The sequence below is a fragment of the Castor canadensis genome, chromosome 7 (genome assembly GCF_047511655.1).
Source record: "Castor canadensis chromosome 7, mCasCan1.hap1v2, whole genome shotgun sequence".
NCBI classification, from domain to species: Eukaryota; Metazoa; Chordata; class Mammalia; order Rodentia; family Castoridae; genus Castor; species Castor canadensis.
In genome coordinates this window covers 123,772,519-123,796,243 of record NC_133392.1, presented here as the reverse complement: position 1 = coordinate 123,796,243, position 23,725 = coordinate 123,772,519, and the positions used below count along the sequence as shown (strand labels likewise).

The 23,725-nt window shown below is 36.3% G+C and overlaps 1 protein-coding gene and 1 pseudogene across 4 annotated transcripts in view; both read right to left on the bottom strand.

Moving 5' to 3' along the window:
- Nucleotides 1–23,725, bottom strand: part of Agbl4 (AGBL carboxypeptidase 4) — a 1,287,504-nt gene that overhangs the window by 1,174,022 nt on the left and 89,757 nt on the right. The window lies entirely within an intron of this gene.
- Nucleotides 13,363–13,849, bottom strand: LOC141424676 (small ribosomal subunit protein uS10-like; annotated as a pseudogene).

Sequence of the window (23,725 nt, the reverse complement as noted above, 5' to 3'; positions counted from 1 at the left end):
TAAAGAACTAATACTAACCCTCCTTAAACTGTCCCACAACATAGAAAGGGAAGGAACACTGCCTAACTCATTTTATGAAGCCAATATTACTCTCATCCCAAAACCATACAAAGATACCTCCAAAAAGAACTATAGGCCAATTTCCTTAATAAACATCACTGCAAATATCCTTAATAAAATAATGGCAAAATGAATCCAACAACACATCAGGAAGATCATTCACCATGACCAAGTCGGCTTCATCCCACTGAGGCAGGGGTGGTTTAACATATGCAAATCTATAAAAGTAATACAGCACATTAATAGAAGCAAAGTCAAAAACCACTTGACCATCTCAATAGATGGAGAAAAAGCTTTCATCAAGATCTAACATCACTTCATGATAAAAGCTCTAAGAAAACTAGAAATAAAAGGAATGTACCTCTATATATGACCAACCTACAGCCAACATCATACTTAATGGTGAAAAACTGAAAACATTTCCCCTAAAATAAGGGATGAGACAAGGGTGCCCACTATCCCCACTCCAATTCAACAAAGTACTGGAATTCCTAACCAGAGCAATTAGGCAAGAAGAAGAAATAAAAGGAATACAAATAGGTAAAGAAACTGTCAAAATATCCCTATTGGCAGATGATATGATTCTATACCTTAAAGACCCAAAAAACTCTACCCAAAAGCTCCTATATATGATAAACAGCTATAGCAAGGTGGCAGGATACAAAATCAACTTACAAAAACCATTAGCTTTTCTACACACCAACAATGAACAAACTGAGAATGAACATATAGAGACAATTCCATGTACAATAGCCTCACAAAAAAAATCAAATACCTAGGAGTAAACTTAACAAAGGATGTATATGACCTCTACAAGGAGAACTACAAACACCTGAAGAAAGATATCAAGGAAGACCATAGAAGACAGAAAGATCTTCCATGCTCATGGACTGGTAGAATCAACATAGTAAAAATGGCTATACAACCAAAACCAATCTACATGCAATTTCCATCAAAATCCCATGACATTCATCACAGAGATCGAAAAATTTACCCTAAAGTTCACTTGGAAACACAAGAGACCATGAATAGCCAAGGCAATACTCAGCAAAAACAGCAATGCTGGAGGTATCACAATACCTGACTTCAAATTATATTACAAAGCATTACTGATAAAAACAGCATGATAATGGCACAAAAACAAACATGAAGACCAGTGGAACAGAATAGAGGACCTGGATATGAATCCACACAACTATACCCACTTTATTTTTGACAAAGGTGCCAAAATATACAATGGAGCAAAGACAGCCTCTTCAACAAATGTTGCTGAGAAAAGTGGTTATCCGTCTCCAAGAAACTGAAACTAGATCCATGTTTATCACCCTGTACTAGTATCAATTCAAAATGGATCCAGGACCTTAATATCACACCCTAAATTCTGAAGTTAGTACAGGAAGGAGAAGGAAACACTCTGGATGTAATAGGTATAGGCAAGGACTTCCTCAATAGAACCCCAGCAGCTCAGCAACTAAGAGACAGAATGGACAAATGGGACTTCATTAAATAAAAAAGCTTCTGCACAACAAAAGAAATGGTCTCTAAACAGAAGAGACTACCCACAGAGTGGGAGAAAATATTTGCCAGCTATACATCTGACAAGGGACTGATAACCAGAATATACAGGAAACTTAAGAAACAAAACTCCCCCAAAATCAATGAACCAATAAAGAAATGGGCAACTGAACTAAACATAACTTTCAAAAGAAGAAATTCAAAAGGCCAAAACACATGAAAAAATGTTCACCATCCCTTGCCATAAAGGAAAGGCAATTCAAAACCACACTAAGATTCCACCTCACCCCTGTTAGAATAGCCATCATCAAAAACACCACCAATAATAGGGTTGGCAAGAATGTGGGGAGAAAGGAACACTGCTGGTGGGAATGCAAGCTAATGCAACCACTCTAGAAAAAAAGTTGGAGGTTTCTTAAAAGTCTAAACAAAGATCTGCCATATGATCCAGCAATCCCACTCCTGGGGATATACCCTAAGGAATGCGACACAGGTTACTCCAAAGGCACCGGCACACCCATATTTATTGCAGCGCTATTCACAATAGCCAAGATATGGAAACAACCTAGATGCCCCACTACTGACGAATGGATCAAGAAAATGTGGTATTTATACACAAGGGAATTTTACTCAGCCATGAAAATGATTGAAAACTTATCATTCACAAGTAAATGGATGGAACTGGAGAACATCATTCTGAGCGATGTTAGCCAGGCTCAGAAGACCAAAAATTCTATCTTCTCCCTCAATGTGGACTTTAGATCTAGGGCAAATACAGCAATGTTGTTGGACTTGGGTCACATTTTAAGGGGAGAGCACATATGGGAGGTATGGGGATAGGCAGAAAACCCAAAACATGAAAGTGTTTGATGTCCCCACTGCAGAGGAACTAATACAGAAACCTTAAAGTGACAGAGGTCAACATGAGAAGGGGATCAGGAACCAGTATAAAGATCACTTAGAGATGAATCAACTTGGGTTGTCACACATTTGTACATGGAAGCAATGCTAGCAATCTCTCTGTATAGCTATCCTTAACTCAACTAGCAAATGACTCAAACAATGTATGCACATGTGAATAAATGAATAATTTAAAAAAGTTTCTAACTATAAAATACGTACTATCTATCTCACATAATTTTATAATAGTTAACTGAGTAATAGATAAAATAAATCATACACACACTAGAAAATCACTACAAATTTTATGTTCAAGAAATAATTGTTTTTTAATAACACTTTTATATACAACTATGATCACCATTGTCTTAGTCAGTTTGGGCTGCTATAAAAAATTACCATAGACTGGATGGCTTAACAAGAAACTTTCATTTCTCACTATGCTGAAGAGTACAAGTGTAACATAAAAATGTTGGTTATAGTCAGGTTTTGATGAGTGTCCTTTTTGTGGTTTACAGAGAGCTATCTTCTTGCTGTTTCCTCACATGATGTAAAGTTACCCAGTTAACTCTCTGATCTCTTCTTTTAAGTGTACTAATTCCATTCATCACAGTTCTATCCAATTGACCTAATTGCTTCTTAAAGGTTCCACCTCAAAATACAATCACATTTCAACACACAAAGTTTGGACAGACACAAACATTCAGCCCATTACAACCATATAGGATTTATTGAATACTAAATACAACTTAAGAGAGTTTTGAAAGGTATAGCTAAAATAGGTACACTGAAGAAAAAGAGATTGAAAGAAATGATATTGTCAGATCAAAATACCAGGCCAAAGAAGTAGATTCTAAATGGTGTCTGATTAGCAAGCTCAAGTACTGAGAACATTCCAGGATAAGGACACCTTCAAAGTATTATGCAGTCTTTTTCTACACTAGTCCAAAAAGTGTGAAGGAAAAGAAGAAAGAGATGTGGTATAGTTCTGGATCTATAACAAAGAATTGCCAAATAACTATAATACACAAAGAGGGTGTGATGGCAGGTGGCAGTTGCTGGACACATTCATTCATTAAGAAAATATACATTAAATTTTCAATACATGTCAGCTATTCTGATGAATGCTAAAGATACATTGTAAATTAGATATGGTTGCTGCCCACAAGGAGTTTAAAGTTTTAACATGAGAGACATAAAAGTACTTGATCTGCCTCAAAATATTCATTATCCATGGTCCTGTTTTTCCATGATACTCTAAAAATAATTTTCTGTCTTTTATTGAATACTCCTTTTTTCCTCCTCTTCCTTCATCTGGCCTTCAAATGCATGAGTTCTAAAGACCCAATTCTATTATTCTATGAACTCTCTCCAGATTGCTATGGATTTTGACCAAGATAATATAATCCACACTGAAATGGGCAAAGGTTAACAAAGTTAGGAGTAATGAACAGATGGTAATAAAGACCCATCACTAGCTTCAGCAACAAGAATCACAGATAACTATAGTATACAATATGCAAGGGCAACAAATGTGGACTAAAAGACTATTAATTTCAAATGTCTCATTACAAAAAACTATGAGATGATAGATAGGCTAATTAGTTTGATTTAACCATTCCACATTGTTTACATACATCAAAATATCATATTGTACTCAACAAATATATACAATTTTGTGATTTGTCCTTTCAAAATAACATTAATTTTCAAGAAGAAATACACAGTTAAAAAAAAACTATTAGGAAACAATAACCAATGCAGTTCAAGCTCTAATAAAGAGTCTCCCAACAAAGAAAAGCCCAGAACCAGATGGATTCACTGCTGAATTCTACCAGACCTTTAAAGAACACCACCAATGTTCTACAAACTATTTCATGAAAGGTAAAGGGGAAAAATGCTCCCAAACTCATTCAATGAAGCCAGTATTACCCTGATATGCAAACTGGATAAGTATACAACAAAAGCAGAAAATAACAGATCAATTTCTTGATGAATATAGATGCAAAATTTTTCAATAAAATACTTGCAAACTGAATTCAACAACACACCAAAAAGATCATGTGCATGATCAAATTGGTTTTATTACAGGCATGCAAGGATGGTTTGCTGTATGCAAATCAAAAAACATAATATAGCACACAAACGTAATCAATGACAAAAATCACATGTCATCTTAGTAGATGGAGAAAGACCTATAATAAAATTCAACATCCCTTCATGATAAAATCTCTTAAGAAACTAGGAATTTACTTCAACATAATAAAGGCTATCTATGAAAAACATATAGCCAACATCATACTAAATAGGAAAAAACTGAAATCATTTCCCATAAAGTCAGAAATAAGGCAAGAGTGTCCATTTCCTTCCCTTTTATTCAATATAGTGTATAAATTCTTAGAGCAGTAAGGCAAGAAAAAGAATTAAAGGGGATTCAAATATGGAAGGAAAAAGTCAAGTTATACCAATTTATAGATGATATTATCCTATCTTTAAAAGATCCTAAAGACTTCACCAAAAATACTCTTCAATCTGATAAACACTTTTGGCAAACTAACAGGATACAAAATCAACATACAACAATGTAACTTTTCTATATAGTAACAATGAACAGACTAGCAAAGAAATCAGGAAAAGAACTACATTTACAATAGCCTCAAAAAATATAAAATACCTAGGAATAAATTTAACTAAGTAGGTATAAGACTCTACAATGAAAACTAGAAAAAAACTTGAAGGAAAAATTTAAGAAGACACTAGAAGCTGGAAATACCATCTGTGTTCATGGGTTGGTAGAATGCATATTATGAAAATGGCTATACTACTGAAAACAAACTACAGATTCAATGCAATCCCCATCAAAATTGCAATTGAAATAGAAAAATCAATCCTAAAATTCATATGAAAGCATAAAACACCCAAAATAGCCAAAGCAATCCTGAGATAAAAAAAACAATGCTACAGGTATGATCACACCTGATCTCAAATTATACTACAGAGCCATAGTAACCAATACAGCATGGAAAAAAACAGACCAATGTAATAGAATAGGCCAAGATATAAACCCAAATCAGTGAAATCAGAAACCCAAAAGGGGAGACAACAATAAACACCATACAAATCCAAGGAATCATCAGAGACTACTTTGAGAACCTACATTTCAATAAATTTGAAAATATTAAAGAAATGGACAAATTTCTAAATATTTATGACCATCCAAAATTGAACCAAGACAATATTAACCAACTAAATAGATCTATAACATGAAATGAAATTGAAGTACCAATAGACTTTCCCAAAAAAGAAAACTATAGGACCTGATGGATTCTCTGATAAATTCTATCAGACCTTTAAAGAAGAATTAATACCAATTCTACCTAAACTTTTCCACAAAATAGAAAGGGGAGGAATACTGCCTACCTCATATTATGAAGCCAGTGTTACATCCATCCCAAAACTAAAGACACATCCAAAAAGGAGAACTTTAAGCCAGTCTCCTTCATAAACATCCATGCAAAAACCCTCAATAAAATAATGGCAAAATGAATCCAAAAATATACCAAAAAGATCATTGACCATGATCAAGTCAGCTTCATCCCAGGGATGCAGGGGGTGGTTCAACATACACAAATCTATAAATGTAATACAGCACTTTCATAGAAGCAAAGACAAAAACCACTTGATCATCTCAATAGATGCAGAAAAAGCCTTTGATAAGATTCAACACCACTTCATGATAAAAACTCTAATAAAACTAGAAATAAAAGGAATGTACCTCAACTTTGTAAAGACTATATATGACAAACATATAGCCAGTATCATACTTAATGGAGAAAAACTGAAACCATTTCCCCTAAAATCAGGGATGAGATAAGGATGCCCACTCTCCCCACTCCTATTCAACATAGTCCTGGAATTCCTAGACAAAGCAATTAGGCAAGAACAAGTAATAAAAGGAATACAAATAGGTAAAGAAACTGTCAAAGTATCCGTATTTGCAGATGACATGATCCCATACCTTAAAGACACAAAAAACTCTACCCAAAAACTCCTGGACACCATAAAGAGCTCCAGCAACGTGGCAGGATACAAAATCAAGTTACAAAAATCATTAGCTTTTCTATACACTAACAATGAACTAATTGAGAAAAAATATATAAAAAAATTCCATTTATAATAGCCTCAAAAAAAATCAAATACCTAGGAGTAAACTTAACAAAGGATGTGAATGACCTCTACAAGGAGAACTACAAACCTCTGAAAAAAGAGACTGAGGAAGAATACAGAAAGTGGAAAGATCTTACTTGCTCATGGATTGGTAGAATCAACATAGTAAAAATGGCTATACTACCAAAAGCGATACACATGTTCAATGCAATTTCCATCAAAATCTCAAAGAGATTAATCTCAGAGGCTGAAAAATCTACCCTAAAGTTAATTTGGAAACACACGAGACCACAAATAGCCAAGACAATATTCAGCAAATAGAGCAATGCTGGAGGAATCACAAAACCCTACTTCAAACTAAATTACAGAGCCATAGCAATAAAAACAGCATGGTAGTGGAACAAAAACAGATATTAAGACCAGTGGAACAGAACAGAGGACCCAGACATGAATCCACACAGCTATGCCCACCTTATTTTTTGACAAAGGCGCCAAAAACATATGATGGAGAATAGACAGCCTCTTCAACAAATGTTGCTGGGAAAAGTGGTTATCTGCCTGCAGAAAACTGAAACTAGATCCATGTGTATCACCCTGTAGTAGTATCAACTCAAAATGGATCAAGGACCTTGATATCAGACCCAAAACTCTGAAGTTAGTACAGGAAAGAGAAGGGAATACTCTACAAGCAATAGGTACAGTCAAGAACTTCCTCAATAGAACCCCAGAAGCTCAGCAACTAAGAGAAATGATGGACAAGTGGGGCTACATAAAATTAAAAAGCTTCTGCACAATAAAAGAAATGGTCTCTAAACTGAAGAGACCACCCACTGAGTGGGAGAAAATATCTGCTGGCTATGCATCAGACAAAGGACTTATACCACAATACACAGGGAGCTCAAAAGACTTAAACTCCCCCAAAATCAATGAACCAATAAAAATGGGCAACTGAACTAAACAGAATGTTTTAAAGGAAGAAATCCAAATGGCCAAAAAACACATGAAAAAATGCTCACCATCCCATAAAGGAAATGCAAATCAAAACCACACTAAGATTTCACCTCACTCTTGTTAGAATAGCTATCATCAAAACCACCAACAACAAATGTTGGCAAGGATGCGGGGGTCAAAAGGAACGCTCATACACTTCTGGTGGGAATGTAAGCTAACACAACCACTTTGAAAAACAATATGGAGGCTTCTTAAAAATCTAAAAATAGATCTGCCATATGATCCAGCAATACCATTCCTAGGGAGCTATCCAAAGGAATGCAACTCCAAAAGCACATGCACACCCAAGTTTATTGCAGCACTGTTCACAATAGCCAAGTTATGGAAACAGCTAAGATGCCCCACTACTGTCAAATGGATTAAGATAATGTGGTATTTATACACAATGGAATTTTACTCAGCCACAAAGAAGAATGAAATTTTGTCATTTGCAAGCAAATGGATGGAACTGGAGAACATCATTTTAAGCAAAGTTAACCAGGCTCAGAAGGACAAAAATCATATGTTCTCCCTCATATGCGAACTTTAGACCTAAAACAACTGCAGTAATAGTACTGGACATGGGTCACACATGAAGGGGAAAACACATACAGGAGGAATAGGGAAAGGTAGGAAACCCAAAACTTAAAAGTGTTTGATGTGCCCACTGTAGTGGAGCAAGTAAGGTAATCTTAAACTGACAGAGGCTACTATGGGAAGGTGACCAGGAAGTAGTGAAGAGGTCAGGTAGAGATGAACCAATTTGGGTTGTAATACATATGCAAATGGAAGCAATGCTAGGAATCTCTCTACATAGCTATCCTTTTCTCAAACAAGCAAAAAATTCTATGTCTTATTATTGCTTATGTGTTCTCTTCAACAAAATTAGAGAAGAGGGCAGAACAGATTCTTCATGGAAGCAAGGGGGGTGGGGGGAAGAGGGAGGGGGTGGGGGCATGGGAGAGAGATGCCCCAAACAATGTATGCACATATGAATAAATGAATGAAAAAAGAAAAGTATTAGAAAATGAACAATCTGAAGCAGACTTGAATGCAGAATAGCTTATCACCATGGCCAACTCAGTGCCTTTTATTCCTCAAGTTTCTAAACATATGTAAGTAAAAGAGAAAGAAAAATTCAAGATTCTTTGAGAGCTTCAAGTATGTCAGTCACTATGTAAGAACCTGTATAAATTATCTCTTTTAATCATTACAACAATAAAATTTTATTTACAAACAGGAAATTTAAGACTTAAGTAAGTTAACTGCACATAATATTAAAATTAACTTAGATCTGATTTCAAAGGCTCCTGCTCTTTCCACTACATCATACTAAATTCTTTCCTGTGTAGTTTTTCCCCCAACCTAGGGCTTTAGAAAAATATAAATTGAACTTATTCTGTAAACTTTTTCCTAAAATTATAATAAAATGTTAGTGTTAGAAGGGACTTTGAGCTCATTTAGTCACCCAACATTTACTACAATATTATATGTGATAAAATTGAGTCCCACCCAGAGAAATTAAGGAACATGACTAAACTCAAAACACACTTTATATCTCTCCCTGTGCATTTGAATTTCTAATACTGACACATGTGATATATAGAAGCATTTGATAGTGATATGTCATGAGTCTTTGAAATACAATCTAAGTAGAGAAAAAGAAAAATAAAATAACCATATAAACTGGGAAATCTCTTCGATTCTTCACCTGAGATTTTTACCAAAATTCAAGCCAATATCTGAGACTCTTGTAAAGAAATGAGTTTTTTTAAAAGGGTTAGTTACAAACTTCTAATGTTGTTTGTCTTCAATTCAGGGTGCCTTCAAAGGTAATTGTAGCAGTTGTCAAAAGAGATGTTCACATCCATGTATAGCATATTAAAACCATATTTCCTGAAGTTGCAGGGTTTTTTCAAAAAAGTTGCATTTTTATAGATAGAAGTAATCTCTTACATAGAAGGTAGTCTACTTCCAGCTGTGAAAATGCTTGAGTTCTGCTACATGAGCTGCCAGAGGCTATGCTCATGCCACATTAGACAGAAGACAAGCATGGCTGCAATATTCCAAGTTAGCAACAGAGACACTAAAGAGATAATGAAGTTAGCAGCTATGGGATTGGCCTTTGGAGAATCAGATTTCAAAAGCAATAAAAAGAGATAAAAAGTGCCTATAAAAGAGATTCTCTATGCTAAACAAGACATGAATTTTGCAACCAAATATTCTTCAATTTTGAAAAGGAAAGTTTAGCTGGATTCATTGTAATAATTAGAAAAAAGTAATTTATTTGCAGGCAAAACTTCATGACATCACAATATAACATATTCTTTCCTAAATATATATATGAGTTCTTTAGGAATCTTCTTTGCTTCAAAAATGTTTCTCTCATCTTTTTAGGAACAAACTTACCTTTTGGTAACCATCTAATAAATTGAGCCTAGGTGAGATCCTTTGGGACCTTGACATGGATGGGTTAAAACATAGGAAGACTGTAAGTAGATCTCATCACCAACCTGAATCTCTACCCTGGGATGAAGATGAAAAACCTTTCCTGAAATAATCATACAATTACCCTCAGAGTAATCGTGCTTGGCTTGACAAGAAGGCAAAAAATATCCATATTTAGATCCAAACTGAAACATGATAAACTATGCCCCTGGTCCAGGATGGTTTAGTAATTAGTACAGGGTTATTTCAACTATAAAAGAAAGTTAGCAGTAACAGAGAGCTGAAAACAGAACAGATAACTAAATATTTGCAGGCATTTAGTTTTACTGGAACTAAAGGAAAAGGAACTCTATCTTATTTATCTATATCTCTTCACAATTCATTGTTGATAAAAGAATTAAAATATAGCCTGGCCAAATTAAGGGAGTATCTTCAATTTCAACAGATACTTAAATTAGCTCACAATCAGGTATCTTTTGGGTTTTAAGAATTATTTAAATATTATAATATATAATTATTATAATATGCATATTACACTATTATAAATTAAAATATTCATGACCATAAGAATTATTAATTATTAATATGGCTAACAATTGACCATATATTTAAAATAATGCAGTACAGCTACAGAACCAAATATATTAAAACCAGGTTTATATATTAATAGCGTTACATATTAATAATATTTAATATATTTTATATTAAAACCAGTTTTAACCAGATATATAAAACTGATTAATAACAACACTCCTTAAGTCTTCATGAATCTAAGATAATATAACTTTAAAACAGATTTATAACTAAATCCCAGCTATCTTTCACATAGTATGACTTTGAGTTTGCTTTTAGAATCAGATTCTGTAAGAATTAAGTAAGACAATATATATAAATTGTTACACAGTAACCCCAGTACCACCAAAAATAGATAAATAAATTATTATGCAGAATATGTAGTCACCATTGCTATTATACTTTCACATCCTGACAGGATTTATTCATTTTAAGATAAGGAGAAAAATGTGTGTGTGTGTGTTTATGTGCAACTTGATCTTTACCCAATTAAGCAGGATTATTATATAAGAAAAAAATTTCTCCATAGTTATTTGGAAAAGAATATTTATTTGTTGCAATGATTGTACTTAGGAACAATATATGTAGTGATTTTTCATAAGCAAAAGGACATATAAACACAAACAGCTCTAAAAGTCAGTGTACAGCAAGAACTTTTAGAGAAGATATGGCTTTCTCTTGTCCTCCAGCTTATACTAACTATATAGGTATATAGTAGGTATATAATAATAAAAATAAGTATATACTAGTAATATGATAAAATATGTAGTATAAACTACATATTTATCATATCTTTAAAGTATATAATACATACTTATTATTTACTTATACACTTATTATATACTTATCATGTTAGTTATTATATAAAAACTAAATCATATAAAAACTAAGGTCCCACACCAAAAGAAGTAATTTATATTATGGTTATAATACAGTTTTTCCAAAGTTATATAACTTTTCCATGTCAGAGATATCAATTTAACAAGAAATCATTCAGTCAATTTGTTTCTCCTACTAATCTTAGCCAATAATCATATTAGCTAACAGCCAATATGCTCATGCAAGATCCCATGGTTAAGCAAAGCAGAACTCAAACATTAAGACATTTTTGTCAAGACATGGTAACAACTCACAGAAAAATATTTCTACCTTATTAACAATAACATGTATATATGTGCTGCATATACTAACATTTATGTATAAAGAAAATGCTACACTCTGCTCTTCAAACTAGAAAAGACTAGCATTTAATTTCCTCCAGTAGCAGATGAAATCTGTGAACACAGGCATTGTCAAAGAGAATCTGCAAGGAATTATTTCAATGTGTATAAAATTCTCTTAGAATTTCTTTATACTCACATTTTCTTATAAAGTTATCAAATAGGTCATTTTTAAACATAACCCTTGGGATATTATATATTTTCTTCTCTTAAATCAATGCTATATAGTTTCTAATCCCTTTTCATGTGAACAACTATGAAGATTGTTTCATCAACAGCCTTTCTGCATGTGCTGCCCATGCTGAACCTTATCCTGAGCTATAGCAAACCAATCATTAAAGATAAAACAACTAGGAATACAAGGAATGTACTTCAACATTGTAAGGCTATTTATGACAAACCTACAGCCAACATCATACTTAATGGTGAAAAAGTCAAACCATGCAAAATCAACCTACAAAAATCATTAGCTTTTCTATACACCAACAATGAACAAACTGAGAAGAATATATGGAAACAACTCCATTCACAACAGCCCCTCAAAAAATTAAATACCTAGGAGTAAATGTAACAAAACATGTGAATGACCTCTAAAAGGAGAATTACAAACTCTTGAAGAAAGTGATCGAGGAAGATTACAGAAGATGGAAAGATCTCCCGTGCTCATGGATTGGTAGAATCAACATAGTAAAAATGGCAAGACTATTGAAAGCAATCTACATGTCTCATGCAATTCCCATCAAAATCCCAATGACTTTCATCACAGAGATTGAAAAATCTACTCCAAAGTTCACTTGGAAACCCAAGAAACCGCGAATAGCAAAGGCAATACTCAGCAAAAAAAAACAATGCTGGAGGTATCAAAATATCTGACTTCAAACTATATTACAAAGCAAAAGCAATAAAAACAGCATGGTACTGGCATAAAAACAGACATGAAGACCAGTGGTACAGAATAGAAGATTCAGATATGAATCCACACAACTATACCTACCTCATTTTTGACAAAAGTGCCAAAAACATACGATGGAGAAAAGACAGCCTCTTCAACAAATTTTGCTGGGAAAAGTGGTTATCCATCTGAAAGAAACTGAAACTAGACCCATGTCTATCACCCTGTACTAGTATCAACTCAAAATGGGTCAAGAACCTAAACATCAGACCTGAAATTCTGACATTACTAAAGGAAGGAGCAGGAAACCATCTGGAACTAATAGGTATAGGCAAAGACTTCCTAAATACAATCCCAGCAGCCCAGCAACTAAGAGAAAGGATAGACAAATGGGACTTGATAAAATTAAAAAGCTTCTGTACAACAAATAAATGGTCTCTAAACTGAAGAGACCACCCACAACAGTAGGAGAAAACATATGCCAGCTATACATCAGACAAGGGACTAAGAACCAGAATATACGGGGAACTTAAGAAACTAAACTGTCCTAAAATCAATGACCGATTAAGAAATGGGCAACTGAACTAAACAGAACATTTTCTTTTCTTTTTTTTTAACAATTATAAGTCAGTTTATTAAATTTATTAAAATAGTTGACTTAGGCATCTGCAATGGTGACTTCGACCTCCACTCCTGGCTCAATACTGATGGAAGTAATCTGTTTAACAATTTCAGAAGGGCTGTGCAAGTCAATGAGTCGCTTGTGAATTCTCATCTGGAACCAGTCCCACATCTTAGAACCTTCACCACTGGTGTTTTTCTTGTAGTAATTCTCAAAGTCTTGGTCAGCATGTGGACCAGTCCTTTCACTTTGAGGTTCTTTTCCTTGGCGCCTCTGATCAAGTCAGCACACACCTTCTGCAGAGACTTCACGTTGCAGCTGGTGAGGGTGATTCGGATTCGGTGAATCGCCACCTCTGGCTCCACGGGGGTTTTCCCAGTATCTTTAAAAGCCATGGCTAAGGTGCGGCTTCCTGACCGACTTGCTCCTCAATGAGAGTGAACAGCAGTGAGTCAGGAGGAGGGGCGAATGGAACAAACCTCCCCTGCACCCACAACCGCCTCTCCCTCAAAAAAGGTAAAGAGGACATTTTCAAAAGAAGAAATTCAAATGTCCAAAAAGCACATGAAAAAATGTTCACTATCTCTGACCATAGAGGAAATGCAAATCAAAATGACACTAAGATTCCACCTCACCCCTGTTAGAATAGCCATCATCCAAAACACCACCAACAACAGGTGTTGGTGAGGATGTGGGAAAAAAGGAACCCTAATCCACTGCTGGTGGGAATGCATGCTGGGGCAACCACTCTGGAAAAAAATTTGGAGACTTCTTAAAAATCTAAACATACACCTGCCATATGATCCAGCAATCCCACTCCTGGGGATATACCCAAAAGAACACAAGACAGGTTACTCCAGAGGCACCTGAACACCCATGTTTATTGCAGCACTATTCACAATAACCAAGTTATGGACACAACGAAGATGACCCAGTACTGCTGAATGGATCAAGAAAATGTGGTACTTATACACAATGGAATTTTATTCAGCCATGAAGAAAAATGAAATCTTATCATTTGCAGGTAAATGGATGGAACTGGAGAACATCACTCTGAGCTAGGTCAGCCAGGCTCAAAAGACCAAAAACCATATGTTCTCCCTCATATGCAGACTTTAGATCAAGGGCAAATGCAGCAATGTCTTTGGACTTGGATCACAAGAAAAGGGGAAAGCACATATGGGAGATATAGGAATAGGTAGAAAACCCAAAACATGAAAGCGTTTGATGTCCCCACTCCAGAGGAACTACAGTAACCTTAAAAGGACAGGCTGTCATGAGCAGGGGATCAGGAACCAATGTAAAGATCAGTTAGAGTTGAATCAACATGGGTCATAACACCTGGGCACATGGAAGCAATAGTAGGAATCTTTCTGTATAGCTATCCTTAACTCAACTAGCAAAAATGCTTTGTCTTTCTTATTATGCATATGTCTTTTCTTCTACAAAATCAGTGATAAGGGAAGAACAGGACCTGCATGAAACTGAGGAGAGGAGGGGGAAAGGGTGGGAGAGGGGGGCAGGTTGGAGAAATGACCCAAACAATGTATGTGCATGTGAATAAATGATCAAATAAAATAAAATCCCTAAATTCTAAAATTCAAAAAAAAGAAAAAAAATTAAAAGACAACAAAAATAAAGAATATGAGAAAACAAAAAAACAAATAAATGAACTCATAGGAGCCCTAAATAAACAAAAACTGAAACTGAGAACACCATAAATAGAGATAAATGAATTAAGACAAAAATTGACAATATTAACGAGGAAGTGACCCATGATGTGGAAAACCTCAGAAACAAGAATGAAACAAAAATTCAAAACACAATGGAAGGCCACTCCAGCAGACTAGAACAAGCAGAAGACAGAATCTCAACTTGAAGATGAAATGGAAATTAAAGGAAAACTGAAGAACTATTAGTCAGACAACTCAAGACCTGTGAAAGGAATATGCAAGAACTCACCGACTCCATTGAAACACCAAACCTGAGAATCATGGGAATTGAGGAAGGAGAAGAAGTGCAAGCAAAAGTAATTCAAAATATATTCAACAAAATAATAACATAAATAAATATTTGCCAGCTACACATCAGACAAAGGACTGATAACCAGAATATATAGGGAACTTAAAAAACTAAATTCTCCCAAAACTAATGAACCAATAAAGAAATGGGCATGTGAACTAAACAGAACTTTCTCAAAAGAAGAAATTCAAATGGCCAGAAAACATATGAAAAAATGCTCACCATCTCTAGCAATAAAGGAAATGCAAATTAAAACCACGCTAAGATTCCACCTCACCCCTGTTAGAATAGCCATCATCAGCAACACCACCAACAACAGGTGTTGGCGAGGATGTGGGGAAAAAGGAACCCTCTTACACTGTTGGTGGGAATGTAGACTAGTACAACCACTCTGGAAAAAAATTTGGAGGCTACTTAAAAAGCTGGACATCGATCTACCATTTGATCCAGCAATACCACTCTTGGGGATATACCCAAAAGACTATTACTCCAGAGGCACCTGCACATCCATGTTTATTGCGGCACTATTCACAATAGCCAAGTTATGGAAACAGCCAAGATGCCCCACCACTGATGAATGGATTAAGAAAATGTGGTATCTATACACAATGGAATTTTATGCAGCCATGAAGAAGAACGAAATGTTATCATTCGCTGGTAAATGGATGGAATTGGAGAACATCATTCTGAGTGAGGTTAGCCTGGCTCAAAAGACCAAAAATCGTATGTTCTCCCTCATATGTGGACATTAGATCAAGGGCAAACACAACAAGGGGATTGGACTTTGAGCACATGATAAAAGCGAGAGCACACAAGGGAGGGGTGAGGATAGGTAAGACACCTAAAAAACTAGCTAGCATTTGTTGCCCTCAACGCAGAGAAACTAAAGCAGATACCTTAAAGCAACTGAGGCCAATAGGAAAAGGGGACCAGGAACTAGAGAAAAGGTTAGATTAAAAAGAATTAACCTAGAAGGTAACACACACACACACAGGAAATCAATGTGAGTCAATGCCCTGTATAGCTATCCTTATCTCAACCAGCAAAACCCCTTGTTCCTTCCTATTATTGCTTATACTCTCTCTACAACAAAATTAGAGATAAGGGCAAAATAGTTTCTGCTGGGTATTGAGGGGGGGAGCGGGAGGGGGTGGAGTGGGTGGTAAGGGAGGGGGTGGGGGCATGGGGGAGAAATAAACCAAGCCTTGTATGCACATATGAATAATAAAAGAAAAATGAAAAAAAAAAAAAAAAAGAAAGAAAAGATTACATAAAGAAGAGCAAAAGAGAGGAAGAGTACTGAGAACCATAAAAGAGTGACAGGACAGTTGAAAACAATATGATGAAACAGAGACATAGCAGAGTAAATTAAGAAAACAGGACTCCTGAAGCTGGCAACTAGAGGGAGGAAGCAGAAATTGTGCCTCCTAAAGTAAAATCTTGGAGAGACGCTGGAGACACACCTTACAGGAAAAACCACCAAGAAGAGGCAAAACTTTGACTCCTCCACACCCCCAGCCTGTGCATAGCATCTCCATTTCATGTTAAACAGAGAAACCAGGAGGGCTCCCGTGCAGCCAGATGCCAGCGCCCAGATGGCTTGGGAAGACACAGACCACAAGGTGAGCTAAGTGGTATGCGGTACTCCCACAAACAACCCTGGGCCAGATCAGCATAGACCCCTGGACAGACCAACCCCCACCCAGGGAAAAAAGAGAAAAAAAACTGAATAATAAGCAATAACAAAAAAGACATGTAGCAAAGAGGGTGAGGCACCTGAGCGCCAAAGAGGAGGGGAGGGGAAATCCCTCACAAGCTGGCTGGAGAAGGGAGGAGCAGCGGCACACGCCCAGCAACCAGGAGCAGGAAAGCTTGTAAAAGTGGTGTTGGGAGGAAAACTACACAGGAGAGGGGGGAAGACCCACTTCCCACGTGAACTGTAAATAAACAAGCCGGCTGGAGGAGGCAGGAGCGGCAGCACACACCCAGCAATCAGCAGCGGGAAAGCCTGTAAAAGTGGTTGTGGGAGGAAAACTCTACAGAAGAGTGGGGAAGACCCAATTCTCATGTGAACTGTAAATAAACATGCAGGCCTGAGAAAGCTGGTGCAGTGTCAACTTCCCCAGGGTGCTCGGAAAAGGGAAAGCTTGTAGCAGTGGCGGTTGCGCCGAGGAGAACTCTGAGTAAACCAAAGCCTGTGGGGCTAGGTGAGTGTTAAGATCACTCCTGAGATCTGCATAAATAAAGCCTCCAGCAACAGCAGGCTGACAGCAGTGAGTAGGGGAGTCACAGCCTGAGATAGCCATTCACAGAACTGTCTCCAGACTCTTTTTTTTTATTTTTGTCTTCCTTTGATGAGACAAACTACTCCCACATGCTGAAAAATTTACTGAAACTGTATTGCATTTGAACTGTATTGCATTTTGTGGTTTTTTGTTTTGTTTTGTGTTGTTTTGTTTTATTTGGCTTGGTTTGGTTTTTTTCCTGTTGAAGAGACAATGACAGAACTACTTCTGAGACACCATCTCCAGGATTGGAGGCTGAGGGATGAACAACAAAATTATTACGACTGAAACTTTATTGCTATTGAACTTGGACATTTCTTTTATTTTTAAATATAATCATTTTTTATTCATTTTTTATTTTTTATTTTTTATTTTTTTTTCAATCCTCTGTCTGTCTCTCTAGTGCCTGTTCATCTTACTGTTGATTAGTACACTATCTCTCCCTGTTTATATCTTTGAAACTTTTGTCTGTTTGTTTCTTTGTTTTGTTTTATCCACTTCTTTATTTGTTTTTCCCTTTTTCTTTAACTTCTTGGCTTTCCATCTCCTCTCACCCTTCCATTCTGAATATCACCAGTGTTATTATTACAAGCTAGAAAATACTTAATTGCACACAGTACAGGGACAATAACAACACCAAGGGCAATGATGGGAAGACAGAAAAAACAGGGAAAACAGTTTCCCCACAGCAAAAAATTAGTACAGGAACCAGAGGGAAATGAAGAAAACAGATACTCAGAGTCCAGGCTCCAAAAAAATGATGATAAACTATGCCAAAGAACCCAATGAAGCCCACAAGAATAATCTAAAAGAAGAAATACTACAGGTAATGAATGAGAATTTTATACAGATGATACTGGATATGGTCAACCAAAGTGAACAGGAGACACTCAAGAAATTCCAAGACAACAAAAATAGAGAATTTCAAAAACCACAAGAAGAAATAAAAGAAACCAAGCAGCGCTGTATAAACATCAAAGTGAAACAAAGAACATGATTAATAAACAGATAAATGAACTCAGGACAAAAATAGACAACATTAAAGAGGAAAAGACTCAGGATATGGAAAACCTCAGAAAAAAAGAAAGAAAAAGAATTGCAAAACAAAATGGAAGGCCAATCCAGCAGAATAGAAAAAACAGAAGACAAAATCTCAGAACTCGAAGATAAAATGGTAATTAAAGGAAAAACCAAAGTACTATTAGTTAAACAACTCAAGACTTGTGAAAAGAATATACAAGAACTCACTGACTCCATCAAAGATCAAACCTAAGAATCAAGGGCATTGAAGAAGGAGAAGAGGTGCAAGCAAAGGGAATGCATAATATATTGAACAAAATAATAACGGAAAATTTCCCAAATCTAGAGAAATCTATTCCCATAAAGATGCAAGAGGCCTCCAGAACACCAAACAGACCAGACCAAAATAGATTTACCCCATAGCATATAATCATTAAAGCAACAAATACAGACACCCCACAAAGAATACTGAAGCTGTAAGAGAGAAAAAACAAGAAACATACAAAGGTAAACCCATCAAAATCACAGCAGACTTCTCAACAGAAACATTAAAAGCAAGAAGAGCTTGGGGTGAGATCTTCTGGGCACTGAATGAAAATAACTTCAAGCCCAGGATACTCTACCCAGCAAAACTATCATTCAAAATAGATGGAGCAATAAAAGTCTTCCATCATAAGCAGAAACTAAAACAATATGTGACCACAAAGCCACCACTACAAAAGATTCTTCAAGGGATTCTACACACAGAAAGTGAAACCCAACAGAACCATGAAAGGGCAGGCAGCACCAAACTACAGGAAAAGAAAAAGCAAGAAAGTAGGGAGTAACCTCAACTTAGGTACACACAATCAAACCTTCCAACAACTAAGACAACTAAATGACAGGAATCACCACATACCTATCAGTATTAACACTTAATGCTAATGGACTTAATTCCCCCATCAAAAGGCACTGTTTGAAAGTGCAGAGATCTCCCATGCTCATGGATTGGTAGAATCAACATAGTAAAAATGTCTATACTCCCAAAAGTAATCTACATGTTTAATGCAATTCCCACCAAAATTCCAATGACATTCATTAAAGAGATTGAAAAAAATCTACCATTAAATTTATATGGAAACACAAGAGGCCACAAATAGCCAAGGCAATACTCAGTCAAAAGAACTCTAAAGTTGGTACAGGAAAGAGTAGGAAATAGTCTGGAATTAATAGGTATAGGTAAGAACTTTCTCAATGGAACCCCAGCAGCACAGCAACTAAGAGATAGCATAGATAAATGGGACTTCATAGAACTAAAAAGCTTCTGCTCAGCAAAAGAAATGGTCTCTAAACTGAAGAGAACACCCACAGAGTGGGAGAAAATATTTGCCAGCTACACATCAGACAAAGGACTGATAACAGAATATATAGGGAACTTAAAAAACTAAATTCTCCCAAAACTAATGAACCAATAAAGAAAAGGGCAAGTGAACTAAACAGAACTTTCTCAAAAGAAGAAATTCTAATGGCCAAAAAACACATGAAAAAATGCTCACCATCTCTAGCAATAAAGGAAATGCATATTAAAATCACACTAAGATTCCACCTCACCCCTGTTAGAATAGCCATCATTAGCAACACCACTAACAACAGGTGTTGGCAAGGATACAGGGAAAAAAGAACACTCTTACACTGCTGGTGGGAATGTAAACTAGTACAACCACTCTGGAAAAAAATTTGGAGGCTACTTAAAAAACTAAACATTGATCCACCATTTGATCCAGCAATACCACTCTTGGGGATGTACCCAAAAGTCTGTGACACAGGTTACTCCAGAGGCACATGCACACCCATGTTTATTGCGGCACTATTCACAATAGCCAAGTTATAGAAACAGCCAAGATGTTCCACTATTGACGAATGGATCAAGAAAATGTGGTATTTATACACAGTGGAATTTTATGCAGCCATGAAGAAGAACGAAATGTTATCATTCGCTGGTAAATGGATGGAACTGGAGAACATAATTCTGAGTGAGGTTACTCTGGCCCAAAAGACCAAAAATCGTATGTTCTCCCTCATATGCGGACATTAGATCAAGGGCAAACACAACAAGTGTACTGGACTTTGAGCACATGATTAAGCGAGAGCACACAAGGGAGATATGAGGATAGGTAAGACACCTAAAAAACTAGCTAGCATTTGTTGCCCTCAACGCAGTGATACTAAAGCAGATACTTTAAAGCAACTGAGGCCAATAGGAAAAGGGGACCAGGAACTAGAGAAAAGGTTAGATCAAGAAGAATTAACCTATAAGGTAACAGACATGCACAGGAAATCAATGCGAGTCAACTCCCTGTATGGCTATCCTTATTTCAAGTAGCAAAAACCCTTGGTCCTTCCTATTATTTCTTATACTCTCTCTTCAACAAAATTAGAGATAAGGGCAAAATAGTTTCTGCCAGGTAGCGAGGGGGTAGGGAGGAAAGGGAGGGGGCTGTGGGGTAAGGGAGGAGGTGGGGGAAAGGGGGGGAGAAATGACCCAAACATTGTATGCACATATGAATAAAATACATAAATAAATAAATAAATAGAAGATACTCCTGTCAGCTGGGGGTCACAGTGGGCATTCTGCAGACAGATTTTTTTTTTGTTTTTTTGTGGTACCGGGGTTTGAATTCAGGGCTTACACCTTGAGTCACTCCACCAGCCCTATTTTTGTGAAGGTTTTTTTTTAAATAGGGTCTTGAGAACTATTTCCCCAGGCTGGCTTTGAACCATGATCCTCCTGATCTCTGCCTCCTGAGTAGCTAGGATTATTGGCGCAAGCCAACTGGCACCTGGCCAGAATTGTTTTAAGTCTGCATCTGGCCTGGGAAACCTTCACAGGGTTGAGCCTGGCCTCCAGCTGGAGCTGCTGAACCACCTTCTTCATGCTGGAGGAACTGGACATGGCACACAAGAGCCAGGCTGATGCGTTGGTCTCAGGGTCTGCAAGTTACCAGCTTACCATCTTGAGCTAAGTTTTCAAAATACATTTCTTCCATCCCAAATATATTTTGTTTCTGTTACCCCAGTAGCGATGATCAAGCCTGAAATCTAGATTTTGTTTTCTAAATGCTTTTTTCCATTAGAAGATTCTAGGTCTGAGGGGGCGGGGGGCAGGGGAGAAATGGCCCAAGCAATGTATGCACATATGAATACATAAAAATTTTTTTTTAATTTTTAAAAAAATTGAAAAAGAAGATTCTAGGTCTGGACAAAAAAGTATAAGGAAAACCTGGACATCAAATTTGGTGCAATTTAAGCATCAAAAAATGGCAACTGGTGGGCTGGAGGTGTGGTTCAAGTGGTGGAAGCCTACCTAACAAGCATGAAGTTCTGAGTTCAAATCCCAGTATCACCAAAAAAGCAAAACAAAAACAACTGTTAAGGGGTAAAGGGCATGGCTCAAGTGGTAGAGTGCTTGTCTAGTAAGCACCAAGCCCTGAGTTCAATACCTAGTATTACTAACAATAAATAAAAATGGCTGGCAGAATAGCTCAAGTGGTATGAGCATGAAGTTCTGAAGTTCTTGATTCAAATCCAAGGCTGCCAAAAATAAAGCAAAATAAAAACTGGATAAAAATAAAAAATTAAAAAAAAAAAAAGAAAACAGTTTGCAGCCCCAGCCCAGCTCCCCCCAGAGGAAGCTGAAGGCTCCACCACAAGGTAAAGAGGTAGCCTCCACAACAGACTGGCAGACCTAGTTTTGAGACAAAAATCACATGTCCTGCAAACCTTAATCTCAGTGCAGGGATTTGACATGATAGTGACCTCCCCCACATGACAGGTCAACCAGCATCAGACAAGACAACCTTTCCTTCCCCACACCTCAGAAAGTTGTGACACAGTACTAAGGATAGTAAAGAGGAAGAAAGTGCCCCAAAAAAGAACATAAAAACATGGTTATAAGAATTATTAATGAAACAAAAGAGAACATGTATAAAAAGGTGAATGAATTCAAAGAGGATACAAACAAATAGCTGAAGGAAATTAGGGAAACAGTGTAGGATATGAAAGAAGAATTTTAAAAAGATAGCGAAATCCTGAAAAAAAGTCAGACTGAAATCCTGGAAATGAAAAGCTCAATAAATCAAATAAAAAACTCAGTTGAAAGTTTCTTCAGTAAAGTAGATTGAGCTGAAGACAAAATATCAGGACTTAAAGACAAGGTAGATGTTTTAGAAGAGTCAGATGAAGAAAATAAAGAACTAATGGAAGATGCAAGAACTCTCTGACTCCATTAAAAGACTAAACCTATGAATCATGGGCATTAAAAGAAAAGACACACAAGCTGAAGGTAGGAACTATATTCATCAAAATAATAGCAGAAAACTTTCCAAATCTTGAGAAAGAGTTGCCCCATGCAGGTACTCTAGGCTCTAGGACTCCAAACAGACGTGACCAAAATAGAATTACAACACAGCATATTACAGTTAGAACATTAAGTATAAGAAAAAAGGAAAGAATACTGCAAGCTGCAAGAGAGAAAGACTAAGTCACCTATAAAGGCAAACCCATAAGAATAATAGCAGATTTCTCAACAGAAACCTTAAAAAGAAGTAGGGAATGAAGTGATATACTTCAAGCACTGAAAAAAAAATGCAAACCTAGATTACTCTACCCAGCAAAGCTATCACTCACAATTGAAAAAAAATTAAAAACCTTCCATGATAAACAAAAACTAAAGCATTTTATTACCACTATACCAACACTGTAGCTAAGTTTGATCTGAAAACAGTGTAATTTAATAGCACTGTAAATGTTTCAGGAATATTTTACCTTCTGGCTTGATAGAAAAATATTCCATAGTGTTCCAGGCAATATTTTATTACCATTTGACAAATACTGTCTGTTCTGATTCTCATGAAGCACATCCAGATATAGGATACCTAATAACATTCTAGGCAAATGAATTCAATAAATGTATATGATTTACTGTTAATCATATACTCTGTAATAATTTTCAATGTTACATGTTACTATTGAC